A 14179-nucleotide genomic window follows, 5' to 3' on the forward strand; every position below is an offset into this window, starting at 1 on the left:
TTTCTTTCCTAACTGTTTTTCCTAGGTTCCTGAGTTTTATTGTTTAATTCGGGAATATAGATTATTATTTTCCAATTATATTTACATTAAACATGATCTCTTCCGTGCACTATTATTTTTGACATTGGCACACAGATTTAATACTCTGCTTGAAACCGTTATTGTTAGACTTAACTCTGTGCTTGACCAATTTGAGCGATTTTTGCCATAAAAGAGGGAGAAAATCATTTAAACAGCGGTCTCTCCTTACCCGAGGCGGATACATTTCAAGACCCCCAGTGGATGCCTGAAACTGTGGATCGTACTGAACCCTGTACAGACTGTGTTTTTTCCTATGCATACATAAATATGATAAAGTTTAATTTTTAGCCAATAAGAAAAATAACAATGATAACACATACTGTAATAAATGTTATGTGAATGTGGTCTCTCTCGAAATAACTTTTTATACTGTACTTACCCTTTTCTTGGGATGTGAGATGACAAGATGCCTATGGGATGAGAGGAAGAGAGGTGAATGACGTAGGCACTGTGATGTAGTATGAGGCTGCTATTGACCTTTGGAGGACGTCATCTGCCTCGGAATGACGTTGACCACAGATTGACCACAGGTAAGGGAAACCATGGAAAATGAAATCACAGATAGCAAGGATGACTGTATATACTCACTCTCGCCCTAATTTCTCATCCAGAGCTGTATGATGTTGGGAATATGTTTCCATTTCTTGTGACTTTGTCCTACGGTGATAGAAATGTGAGCAACAGGTCATTTTGCATTATACGTCGGCTCACAGCCCAATCATTTCTTTTATTGTATATTTTAATCAAAACAAATGCTAGGATACATTGGCAGTATAGAAACATTTCTGGTCTTGGGTAGAGGGCTACCATTCTTGTTTGGGAAGAAGCAATATATAATTTGTTCTTAAATTAAGATTTTGCATGGCGCCTGGGTGGCTCAGTCAGTTGAGCGTCCGACTTCGGCTCAGGTCATGATCTCGCGGTTCATGAGTTCAAGCCCCGCGTCGGGCATCTGTGCTGATGGCTCAGGGCCTGGAGCCTGTTTCAGATTCTGTGTCTCCCTCTCTCTCTGACCCTCCCCCGTTCATGCTCTGTCTCTCTCTGTCTCAAAAATAAATAAACGTTAAAAAAAATTAAAAAAAAAAGATTTTGCCTCAAAGCACACAATTTGGTCTGTGTAATGGCTGAGTCATCTGTTATGTGAGATCAAAATTTCATATTGAAAGCATTCAAAATGTGGACCAAATAGCTTTGCTTTCTTGGCTCTGTCTGGCAATTTCATGCTCAAAACCTGCTTCCTATACCTACAGGCTTCCAGAAAAATCAAAGCTGCAATACCATTTACTACCCATTTACTTGAATCCAATTTCCCTTCATTTTGTTGATTCAAGGTTTGATTTTGTCCCTTTTCCCCTTATCTCTGATACCCATAGTGTATACTAGACACAATTTATCATTTAAGATAGAATGATTCTTGCCCAGTATCACTAACTATGTATTTATGATTTCTATTTGACTGTTTTCAAGATGCTAAATTTCTTGAAAATAACGGCAATGTAGGTTAGTGAAAAGAAACCAAGTTTTTTAAGTCAGACAGAACTGGGTAAATTTATACCTGTGTCACATTTTAGCTGTGTGGCTTTGGGCAAAGTGATTTATCTCTCTGATCCACCAACAGATTAAAAGGAATTTTGAACATAACTCTCTGGGCAGTTAGAGGATTCTATGAGATAATATATGTAAAACACCTATTTCGGTGCCCAGAATTCTTATCAACAAATATGAGCTTATTTTTCCCTTTTTAATTTGCATTCCCCTCAGCATATCTCATTTGATTAATGACAGCACTGTTATGGGACCTAGTTTACAAGGCTTTAGAATGTCCCTTTGGAGCTGTGTTTCCAGGGGCAGGATTTGACAAATATTCCTAAGTCCACATGGCATGAACTGGGTCACCACGAGACAAAGCCTTTTTATTCTACCTGCCCTGGCGGATATCTGCTAAGGTAGGGCCCTGGGTTCAGGAGTTCGCTGATGAATAATGCTAACGTGCATTTGCCGGTCTCACTGCACGGTCACCAAACTATTTAATTCCATTAGCAATTATACATCCCTTTATTAAAAGTGAGAAATCTGAGGCTCAGAGAGATTAAGAAATTTACTCAGGATCACACGCCCAGGAAGGGTCAGGGCTCAGGAATCAAGCTCTCCTGGCTCCCGGTTCTGGAACCTGCTCCCGTAACCCGCAGCCTTCAGGCATTGGTTCCTACGTAAATATATGACAATTTCAAAGGTGTTAATTGGCTTTGTTCTGCAAGCAGTAGATCCCTAGAATGCTCTGCCACTTCTTCATTACTCTCATCTTTTACTAGCGTGCCGGGTCGAGTTCACCCAGCCAAGGGATGATTGGTTGGACGCGGCTAGGCTCGCTCATCTCTGCTGAACCACCAAGCCAGAAGCCAGACAGATTTTTTTTTTTTTCTGAAGAAGAAGAACTTCTCGCAACCTCTTGGTGTCTACATTGCCAATAACTGCAGCGAGGCTGGGTAGCTAAAAGAGCAAAAACAGGCACAAAACAAAACAAAATAACTAAACAAAAATCAAAACACACCAGCTCCCTAAAAATTCAGAGTTAGGAGTTTCAGAACATGAGATGCCTCGACTTATTGGTCCTCCCCTTGCCAGACCTCACCCCATCACAGTGGCAAGCAGACTGAATTATCAAAAACAAAAACAGATCACTGGTTAAATTACTCTGATTATTTTGTTGCAAGGAAACAATTACGCCTAATTACAAGCAAGGCTGAGGTGTTCCTTCCCTCCTGAAACCAAGGGGGCAGGTGCGAGTTCAGGATCTCATTATCCAGCTTCCAATAAGGCTTCTAAATATACCGCTAATACACTTCCTGCTGGTATTTTACTACCGTATTGATTTGGAACCAGTGAGTTCTTCCTGAGGGTTTGCTAAAAGAAAACGCCACTCTGGGGATTTCTTCTCAAGTGTGACTTTGGGAATTCTGCTGAGATGTATAAAACAGAAATAAGGGAGAAGTAATTGAAGGATTGTCAGTATGTATTCCCTGTGTTTGAAGCAAAGAAAGGGCTCTGTTTCTATCTGTGAGTAACCTGGGCCTTATGAGATATGTTAAGTAACGATGCAGCCAAAGTTCCCCGGCCAAACTTATTCTGCAACTTCATTTTTTCAACAAAATGTTCGATTGGAATTTTTTTTTTAACTGGGAGATACCTAGAGAAAGAAGACACATAGATATCTGGGTATGAGATTAAGGCATATTTGATGATATGCAGAAAAAAATGGGGATCAGATTTCACTGGCTCTGAATATTATTTATAGGAACAGAATAAAGATTAAGCTCCTTTTCATCTGGCAAGGAGAGAGAGGCACAAATAGAATGGTAAGTCTTGGGGTCATGTAGGCTTTTTAAAATATAGACTTTAAATCCAATTCCTCTTGAAATGATATTCTTTGCTATCAAAATCAGATGTGATAAGAGGAAGTAATCTGAGGTTAAAGGAGAATAACCCTAGCGGAGAAAGGCTTCCACTAGACCCTGAAGAATAAAAAATCTTTTTTAAGGTTCCGGATAAGTGAAATTTGGGCAGGAAGAGAATGGGGACATGAGATGAAGCAACATAAGAAAACACAAAAACACGGGAACTTTCATGGTTACAGAGGGAAAGAGGAAACCATCCCATGAAATGAAATTTCACGGCAATGAAATTGGACCTAACGTATGGATACCTAGCACACAGAGAAAGATGGCACCAGACCAGATCGGATGCTGGGAAACAACTCTCTCTCTCTCTCCTCTCTCTCTCTCTCTCTTTTTTTTTAATTCCCCTCCCAGGTGTGGTGATAGAAAGCGAGGGATAAGGAAGACATTCCCAGAGAACAGAAGTAGGAGCAAGAAAGGGAACACCAAGAATCTCATTCCATAACCAAGGCAATGAGTCCTTAACATTCCAGCCAGGGTGACATGTGTGCTACACATCGCTTCTCACTGATCCTGTTCTCCACCTTCAAAATGGGAAATTTTGTTGCAATTACTTTTTTTTTTCTCTCCAGGAAGATATATTGGGTTGACAAAAAACTTCAGTTGTAGGTCCACACCCCATAAGGCATTCCAAATAGAGGTTGTCTATGAGACCCTATGAGACCTAGGGTTTACATCTACATTCAACAATGGAAGGAGATGCTCACATCCTCATTCTATAACCAACTACTCTCCTTTGTTATATCACCTACAAACTCCCTTGCCAAATACTCCATTCCTTGATAATTTTAGGCATTAGCTTCACCGCTTGCTCGTGTCACAATTCTTGCTGAACCGTCAGTTTCTTAGAGATAAATTCAGTTCCTTGACCTCCTGTCACCCAATGAACTTATTCATTCTACGTCTGAACTTTCTCCTCTTGTCCTACCCTCGATTTTTTTCAATATTAGATTCTTTTTATTGTTGAATCAAAGCCATAGTGAATAGGCCTACCATATTTGTTTGTCCTCTCTCTGGATGAGTTGTTTCTAATTTTCGGCTCTTAGAAACCAAGCTTCCTTATGTTGTTTCGTTGTCTTCTGAATGACACTATTTCTGATGAGAAGTACTCTATGGTCAGCAGACATCTAAAGATCTGCTCCCACCTCAGATTTCCATTCCTTGATTATTCTACCAAATATTAATCTAGGTGTGGCTATGAAGGGATGTTGCATATGTAATTAAAGTAAAAAATCAGTTTATCTTAAAATTATCAGGTGGTCTCAACCCAACCAGGCGAGCCTCTTGAAAGCACAGCGGTTTTCGAAGGCAGTAGCAGAAGGGGGAGTCAGAGACATTTGAAGCCTCAGAAAGATTCAGCACACCATTGCTTACTTGAAAATGGAGGGAGCTTAATGATGAGGAGTGCAAGCGGCATCTAGGAGCCCAGAGCATCCCCCAGCCGAGAGGCAGCAAATGAGGTTCCTACAACCACAAAAAGTTAAATTCTGCCGATATCAAGAATGAGCTTGGGAGAGGACCGCCAGACTCCAGATGAGAGTGCAACCAGCCAGCACCTCCATTTCATCCTGAGCAAAGAATTCTTCCAATTCGAGTCATATAGTCTGCAATTCAGAATTGGGAGCTAGTAAATGAGTGTTGTTCTAAGACTCTAGGTTTGGGGTGAGATGTCACGAAGTAAAAGAAAATGAGTGTATCATCTGTAACTCATGGCTTCCCTTCTGATTATTGTTTTAAAATTCTTTATGATTTCTTTTTGTGGTTTTCCCCTTTATTTTTGATTTTCAGCATTTTGAATAGCATGTGCCTAAGTGTGATCGTGTATGATACTACCTCTCTTGGGGTTTCCTGAGCATCCTGGACTATGGTTTGTTCTTCAGTGTTCATCAAATTTCGACAAATTTTGGCCAATATGTTATCAAATATTTTTCTGCCCCATCCAACTCTCCCCTCTACTTAAAATCACACATGTAGTAAACTGCTTGATTACACCAGGTCATGAAAGCTCATGAATACTTGTTGACTGCCAACTCTATACTATCTGCCCCTAGGTGTGCGGATTCAGCATTAACCAAACATAAGATTGTCTCTTCCCTCAAGACATTTACATTACGTTCTAACAGAGGAAATAAGAAATGAACAGGCAAGATAAACAAGATAATTTCAGGCTGTAGAGAAACAGGAGCGTGATGAGGGCAGGAAGATGACACTCCAATTTGGATGGTCGAGGAAGACCTTTCAGACAAAGCGCTTTAGAATAGAGACTAAGTGGTAGCCATTGTGAATGGTGGCAGAGCTTTCCATGCAAAAGGTACAGGGTATGCAAAAACCCCGGGTCAAGAAGAAGTTCACTGTGTTAGAAGTTCAAAAAGAAAGCCAGGGTGGGTAAAAGCACAGAAAAGAAAAGGCAGAAGGGCATGAAGGTCAGAAGAAGCCAGGAGCCGAATCAGTAGGGCTTTGTGAAAGATACTTAATCTTTCCTCAATAACGGTAGGGAGTATAAGAGATCTCTTTAGCAATGAATTTTAGTGTGACAAGGAAGAAAGCAGTGCAATTTTAGCAGGCTGTAGCAATAATGCTGGTAAGAGATGATGGTGTTTTGAATTAAGATGGAATGTGCTGGACAAGGTGAGAAGGGTAGGACCAGGGATATATTTTGAAGGTAATGTCGACATCGTCTTCTGGTAGATTGGATGTGGGGAGTGAGATAAAAAAAGATGCAGTGGATGACCTCTAGATTTTCTACCTGAGCAAGTAGGAAACTGAAGATGTCTTTTGCTGAAGTGAGGAGTATTGGGGAGAATCATACTGTGGGTGGGGGGAAGGGAACCGTGAAGAGGGGAATCCAAAGCTCTGTTCTGTATGTTAACTTCAGGGTGTCCACAGACACCCAGTGGAGATGCTGAGCCAACATATAGGTATACAAGTCTACAGTTCAAGATGTGGAAAGGTTACGACTACATAACCCACTTGGTAAGCACTCAATAATAGATTGTTAATAAATACCTTTTCTGAGTGTAGGGAAAACATAAGACTTGAATGTTCATGTCAAGCAGTCTTAGGCAGGATGAAAATTCAGATCCCACTACAGAAAAATGAATCAAGTTGTCACTACCACCCCCTTTTCTAGCCCTCCCTCTCCACCCCTTGTCATGAGTTCGAAAACACATTCTGGAAAATAAACATTGTTTCCTGAATATTGCAAACTGATCATCCAAAGTTTGAAAATGGTATTTATGACAATTCTTATTGTCCAAAGAACCAAAAAAAAATGGAAACTGAAAATCTATGGAAAAATTGGAAAAGAAATCTATGTGTTTAACCACACAGAGGTATTGAGGAGGACATGATAGGAATAAAGAAGCAGCCAGAGAGATATATTTCTAAAGTGCTATGGAAACTGAAGGTAAAGATTCTCCCTGATGCATATTCAATGTTTGCACCAAGCAGAGAATAAGGGAAGACTGTCATTGTAGATCCTGAAGACTAATTGAGAAGAGGGCTGCTATGTAAAGCAAACACTGAAACCAGATCACCCCAGAAAATAAGTGGTACCTGGTTCCCAGTACCTGTCATCCCACATTTTCCAGTCAGTCTGCCTGACAGGTGGAAATGACAGGCTACTTTGGGAGGACGAGGGATATGAAGCCAGAAAATCAATCATCTGTCACCAGTCACACCTCCTTTCTATGGCATAGAACCTCCAGGACCATCTTGAGGATAGCAAAGGTATGGGAGATGCATATAGGCAGGGTCTCAAAGAGTTTGGGGTTCAAATCAAGGCACTCAAGACTACTAGCCTACTGTAACTGAAATCAATAAGCCCTTTGCTTAACGCTCCTCACTGAAATTGACCAACAAAGCAATTATTCCTCCCATTTGGTCACTGGAGAATGGCTGCTATGGGGAACTCATGGATACACAAGCTTTAAAGCTTTCTACCTGGCTTTAAGGTTTACTGTATGACCTTGAGCAACTTCCTTAAACTCCCGAGCCTTGATTAACTCAACAGTAAAATAAGGAACATTTTATCTCCCTTTCAGAATTGTTCATGACTGTAAAAGACATAAAAAAAATGTCTGACATGGTTCAAGACACAGAGTAAAAGCTCCAAGGATATCATTTATTTCTCTATAACTCTTCTCTCTCCTTCTAGGTATGATGTGTGTGCCTCTGCTTATGTCCTTCCACTTTGCATCATAATTGGGCGTTTATTGTCATTCTCCCCTATTATAATGTAGTCTCCTAGAGGAAAGAGACCTGGTTTATTCCTCTTGATGGCTCTCCAGCATTTCCAGAGTACCAAACTTCCCAGTACTGGCACCAACTAAGTGTTTGTAAAATGGACCAGTGAATGACAGAATGTAAACAGAGGAGAGGCCTGTGTTCTCTACTCTTCTGATCCCATCCAAGGACCTCACACCAAGTTACCGTGGTTCATAAGGAGAGCTCGCCCCAGACTTACGTTAAGCCATCTGTACTGGCAGTGGTCTCAAGGCCTGCTGTGCCATGCACATGCCATACCAGGATCATGCCACCAGTGATTAGAGCCTGTGGACCTCACCTTCATCCCCACGTGTCGTCTCTCCACACGGCTGTACGGTGAAAATGTGATCTCTTCCAGACGGAAGGAAGAGAATAATTGGATGGTGGTATGTCAGCCCACGAGTTTCTCTCACAGTTGTTGTTGTCGTTTATATGTTTAAATTACTTGAGTTCAATAGAATTCAACAGCTTCTTTCTGTCTTCGGATGCTGACAATATTTCTCCTGATCCCAAAGGTCATCTTTCCTTTCAGATGCTGTAGCCAGGCTTCAATTTCTCCTTTCATTTTTAATTAAAGCCCTGTCACCTATTGACTCTGCAAACTCTTCTGAAAGTGCCTGATGAGACGGAAGTTTCATTACTTTCAAATCAATTCCCAATCCAGCTATGTGCCCTCTCAGTCAGTGGGCCCCCAGCCCCGGAAGCTGCCTCCTGCAGCATGGCAGAGAATGAATACACTGAGTATTCAAACAATTCACATGGGCCAACAGGAGCTACCCTTAGCTGTTTCCCCAAAAAGCTAGGCCGTATTCCTGGATTGCAGTAAAGTCTTCTCCTTTTCATTGACCGCACAACCCTCCTTTTTGTAGGAACCATATTAAAGAGACAAAGATGTGGTAAGTAGTCAGAGGATGCATTTTATGGAATTACAGGGCATCTCTCATCTGTCAAATGAGGTCACCTCAAGACCTGGCACAATCCTATACTAAAGCTAAAGCCTGATGAAACTTAGGCATTACCATACTCAGTACCCTCTTTTTAGAGATGTGAAACAGAGAGAAAAGAAAGATACCTCTGATTAGTCACCCAGCCATGAAGTCTACCAACTAAGCATCAAAAAAGTGTTAAGCTTCTACTCTGTGGCAGCAATTTTTATCCCTACTTATAGGTGAGGAAACTGACGTTCCAGAATGCATAAATGACTTTTTATGGCCCCAAAGAGTCAGCGGTGGAGACAAGTTCTTCTGTCTGAATGTATTATATTCTCTTCTAATTAACTGGTAATCATATTTTTCCTTACCAGAAAGAAGCACTATTTTCTCATTTTAATTTGGAAGTCAGCAAGTAAGATTATACCTCAATGCTGTCTTCTGGTGTGTGATTCATGTATTTCCCCCTGGGTTATGTTTATTTAAAGCTTCATTAACCAGGAACCCTTGTGAGCCAAGACCAGATGGACCAAACCAATGAACAAATTCAGAGGGCGCAGGATACAGTGCATTGTCTGTGTGACCACCCAACTGCTCTTCTTCAAGCTGGTTGGTGGCCTTGACTCTGAATGTACCTGGGGCTCTACACATCCCTAGATGCCCCATGTAAAAAATGGAATGATTCCAAGTAGGTCTGGGGAAACTTCTGTAGATGCACAAGGGTGAAAGCACCTTAGCTATCAGTGTGGGTTCTGAATGACACTACTTGGTTCTTCTCAAATTTATGCTCAGTTGTGGTAACTAGAGGTATCCCTTGATCTTGTTATCGGGCCAGACTACGAGATTGGAAGTTGTCAGTGAAGTGCTATACCTGAGCAACGGAGTTTATGGAACATGTCGGGTATTGTATTCAAATATTAATGTGGTTTTCCATTCTTGATGTGCACAAATGTATCCATTACCTAAGATATTTTAATTTGGGGTGGTACTTTATAATCTATAAGGAACTTTCTTACGTAGCCACTTTGTGTCTTTCCATTAACCCTGAAGGATAAACAGAGTCTTAATATCACAAATATATACATAAAGAATCTGAAAGTCAGAAACTTAAGGGTCTTGCCCAAAGTCATATGGCTAATAGGTAAAAGCTAGGACTAAAAGCAGGATTCTGCTTTTTAGTTAGGTGTTCATTTCATGATCTATATTCTCATACTCATGCACCCTCATACACACGCACATATGCACTCTCTCTCTCTCTCTCTCATACACACACACACACACACACCAAAGAAACATTCAGCATATTTCCATAACTACCACATATACATCAAATTATTGTAAATCCCCTGAACATTCATTATCTGAATGTCAACAGAAATAAGTACTATTTTTGCCAAAGATTACGTGCAAATAAAAAGGTGGGTGTCAGCTCAAACTGCAACATTATTTCAGCCACAGATGTGGACTTACTTTATGAAGGATTTCTCATTACTTCGTAGGGCTAAACAATACAGCAGAGTTGTGTAAGGTGCAGGAAATGGGGTTTACATTTGTATGTGTGCTTAAGTCCTTTTAAATTCTGTAAGCAATGTTTATACCCTAACTAACTTCACTTCTCTCTTTCCAGATTTGAAACTCGCACCAAGAAGTGTATTCTTCCAAGAATATCTTAATTTTTGCCTTTCTGGAATGACATGTCTACTATCCTATGCAGCAGAGAATACAGTTTAAAGAGTTTCAGTGTGATTCTATGTAACCCCAAGGACTCAGGAGAACATAGGGGTTTAAAATGTACCCTATAACCTGTGTTCACATTAACTTTTCTCCAATCATCTGATTGGAAAACTTAAATATTTAACTAAACCTAAGGAAAAAATAAAAGACTTCAAGGTGCATAAAACCTGAACTTTCAATTACACAAATGTCTACTCTTTTGTTTGTGTGGCCATTGTTTTTATTATTTCCCTTATGATACCCCCATCTCCCCATTTGTGGATTCTAGAATACTAATTCCATCAAGTTCAGGGGAATAAGACTGTTATTCTCTTCCTACTCTGTGGATCATATTGAAAGGGCATGCATCGGGGCGCCTGGGTGGCTCAGTCGGTTAAGCGGCCGACTTCGGCTCAGGTCACGATCTCGCGTGATCTCGAGTGAGTTCGAGCCCCGTGTCGGGCTCTGTGCTGACAGCTCAGAGCCTGGAGCCTGTTTCAGATTCTGTGTCTCCCTCTCTCTCTGACCCTCCCCCGTTCATGCTCTGTCTCTCTCTGTCGCAAAAATAAATAAATGTAAAAAAAATTAAAAAAAAAAAAAAAGAAAGGGCGTGCATCAATAGTACTTTCTCCCTAAATCATGCTGAATACCACAGGTGTGTGAAAATAGCAGAAAGAGCTGGATATTCTTTTTTGATCAAGAAGGCATACCAATCAGGTTGATTCCCCATCAGCATCAAGAAGAGCAACGGCTCCTGGGAATATTAGGCTCAAATAGCCGAAGGTCAGTGGATGGAATGGCATCCGATAAACATGAAAAATACTGCAAATACCGTGCTAGGAATTCTCGCATACAAATCTCATTTGATACCCATGTTAACCAATTTAATCATGGGCACGTAATGGTTCACAAAAACTAAGTAAGTTGTTAGTTACAAAGCTAGTGAATGGTAGAACAAAAACTTAAGTCCACTGTACTCTATAACGACAACAGCTAACTGCAATTTCTGTCAGTAACTCCTGGCTCCCCTCGTTGACCTCACATCTTTGATCATCAGCAAGGAGCCTGAGGAGCTTGGTGGCTCAATGCTACTCCTTGTAGCTATTTCAGTACCATGATTGGGGACAGTTCCCATCACGGGGGCAGAGGATAAAGAGCTCATTCAAGAGACTTCTTTAAAATCTACTAGAGGTAGTTAAATTAGTGAAATCAAAACCCTTATATACTATGTTCACAAATGCCTCTGCAATTTTGTCTCTCTGTATGTGAGATAGGACCTAAAATCAAGATTTTTTTTCAGTTCAAATAAGCATTCAGGCTTTTTATTAACACCCGCCAAACACACCAGATATTGATTCCCTAGAGAGACACTTAACTATCCAAAAGCCTTGGACCTCGTTTTTCCTCACATGTCTACCCATGTTTCTAAGCTACGTCTCAGAAATCTACCACAGGAGACCCAATATTTCAACCAATTCCAAAAGTGACAGTGTGAGACAGTGACAAAACCTCCGTGAGAAATAGCATTTCCTTTTCTCCCAGATACTGGAGGAATTTCGTTTCCAGGATCAATTTTATCCTGTAGCTTTAATTAAGGCCCCCATAGCCTATTGATCTATACAGTGTGAAGATTTACCTTGGGGGCAGAAGAATCATAAGCTAAATAAACAATAGTAAGCAGGATGTCCGGAGGATCAAAGAAAGACTGGAGCTCGATCCAATTGATATGTTAAAGACAGAAGCAGGAGCTGCAGGAGGGGAAGGATGAGCTTGCCAACCTCCCCAGTGCCCTTATTTGTGTGTGAACATTCCCGTCTGCTTGCCCTTCTGTTTTCATGTGTCACTGATGGAAACGAGACATGGCTGGTCCTGAGAGGAGCATGGTTGCCCAGTAACTTGAGGTCTTCCCCCTGGGAAGCTTGTATGAAGCTTTTATAAACAATCCTATCAGGAATTAGGGTCCCTCAATCAAATTTTTTCTGGACCTGTCATTTCATGCATGTTCACTGTACCACTCATACCAGGACCATCAATGTGGTTTCAAAGAAAAACAAACTCTTCAGGAATTTTTTTCTCGTTCTTGTAGGGACAGAGTAGTCATGTGTGTGTTTGTGTAACCTTACTGAATCAGAATGATAGTAGATGTGCTATAGATTTTTTTGAACTAATAAACTGATTCAGGTTCAACAAAGGATCATCAGAATGTCTGGTTCATGAATCAAAGGATTTTTAAGCTATAACATCCAGGAGAGGCTCTGTCCAGAATATGTGTCACGGCCCTAAGAGACATACCCTTAAGGGCTTCTACCTTTGAACAAGCACTTAGCCATGGGACGTTATGCACATACGGGCCACAAACACTATGTTAGAGACTGTCGAGAAAATTCACATCTTGGGAAAGAATGACTGAGACACACACTAACACCTAAGGATGCAAAGGCTGCCTCAGGCTTAGGGAAAATATAAAACCAGAAACAGTACCTGAAGAACTATTTATGTGATGAAGAAAATGAAGAGAAGTTGAAGGGGGGGTGGTGTTTGTTGAGCACCTACTGAGCACCAAGCATGAGTGTGAATGGTTTTCATGCATTAACTTATTTCACTTCCTGTGAGTGATTGTAATCACAATTTCCATTTTTCAGATCAAACACCGAGACTTAGAGAGATTAGGTAATTGACCCAATGTCAATCAGCTGAAATTAGGCTTTTAATTCTAAAGCCAATGCTCTTAACCCCTACAAGAAAAGGAAAACAAGAAGAAAGAAGAGGAAGATGGCTGCCTGGGTGGCTCAGTTGGTTGAACATCCAACTCTTGGTTTCAGCTCAGGTCACGATCTCACAGTTTCATGAGTTTGAGCCCCACATCTGGCTCCATGGTGACAGTGCAGAACCTGCTTGGGAATCTATGTCCCCTTCTCTCTCTGCCCCTCCCCCACTCGCACTATCTGTCTCTCTCAAAATAAATAAATAAACTTAAAAAGAAAAAAGAAGAGGAAGAGATGGGGGAAGACGTTTTTTAAGTACTTAGCATGTTTATATTAATGTATTTAATATATTTCAAATATATATTCAAATATATTTATTTTAACAGATTTTCAAATATATTTTCAAAATACATATATTCAACTGTATATATTAATATATTCAACAGATTTTCATCTACATCAGAGCGTTGTGAAAATGACACTGCTCCAAGGACTTACTATGTGGCCCTCTATGAAAAATGTTAGCCAACAGACTGAAGTCATGTATACAAAAATGACACAAGAAAGTGCAGGATCCTCCAAAAGAAAGGTAGTGTGATCTTTGTTCCACAGCTTTCATCGAAATCCTTCCCTTTCTCCACTTCCCCAAATGTTAGACAAACTAAAGTAGAAGCTAATAATCTTGGATACCAGAAATTTAGATGAAGGGTTATGCACAAGTTTTTAAAAATCCCATCCCTGGGGCGCCTGGGTGGCTCAGTCGGTTGGGCGTCCGACTTCAGCTCAGGTCACGATCTCGCGGTCGGTGAGTTTGAGCCCCGCGTCGGGCTCTGGGCTGATGGCTCAGAGCCTGGAGACTGCTTCGGATTCTGTGTCTCCCTCTCTCTCTGCCCCTCCCCCGTTCATGCTCTGTCTCTGTCTCAAAAATAAATAAACGTTAAAAAAAATTTTTTTAAATAAAAAAAATAAAAAAATAAAAAAATAAAAATCCCATCCCTTCTGTACTCTCAGATGAAACTTTGGAATAGAG

Source organism: Panthera leo, chromosome C2 (assembly GCF_018350215.1).
Source record: "Panthera leo isolate Ple1 chromosome C2, P.leo_Ple1_pat1.1, whole genome shotgun sequence".
Taxonomy (NCBI): Eukaryota; Metazoa; Chordata; class Mammalia; order Carnivora; family Felidae; genus Panthera; species Panthera leo.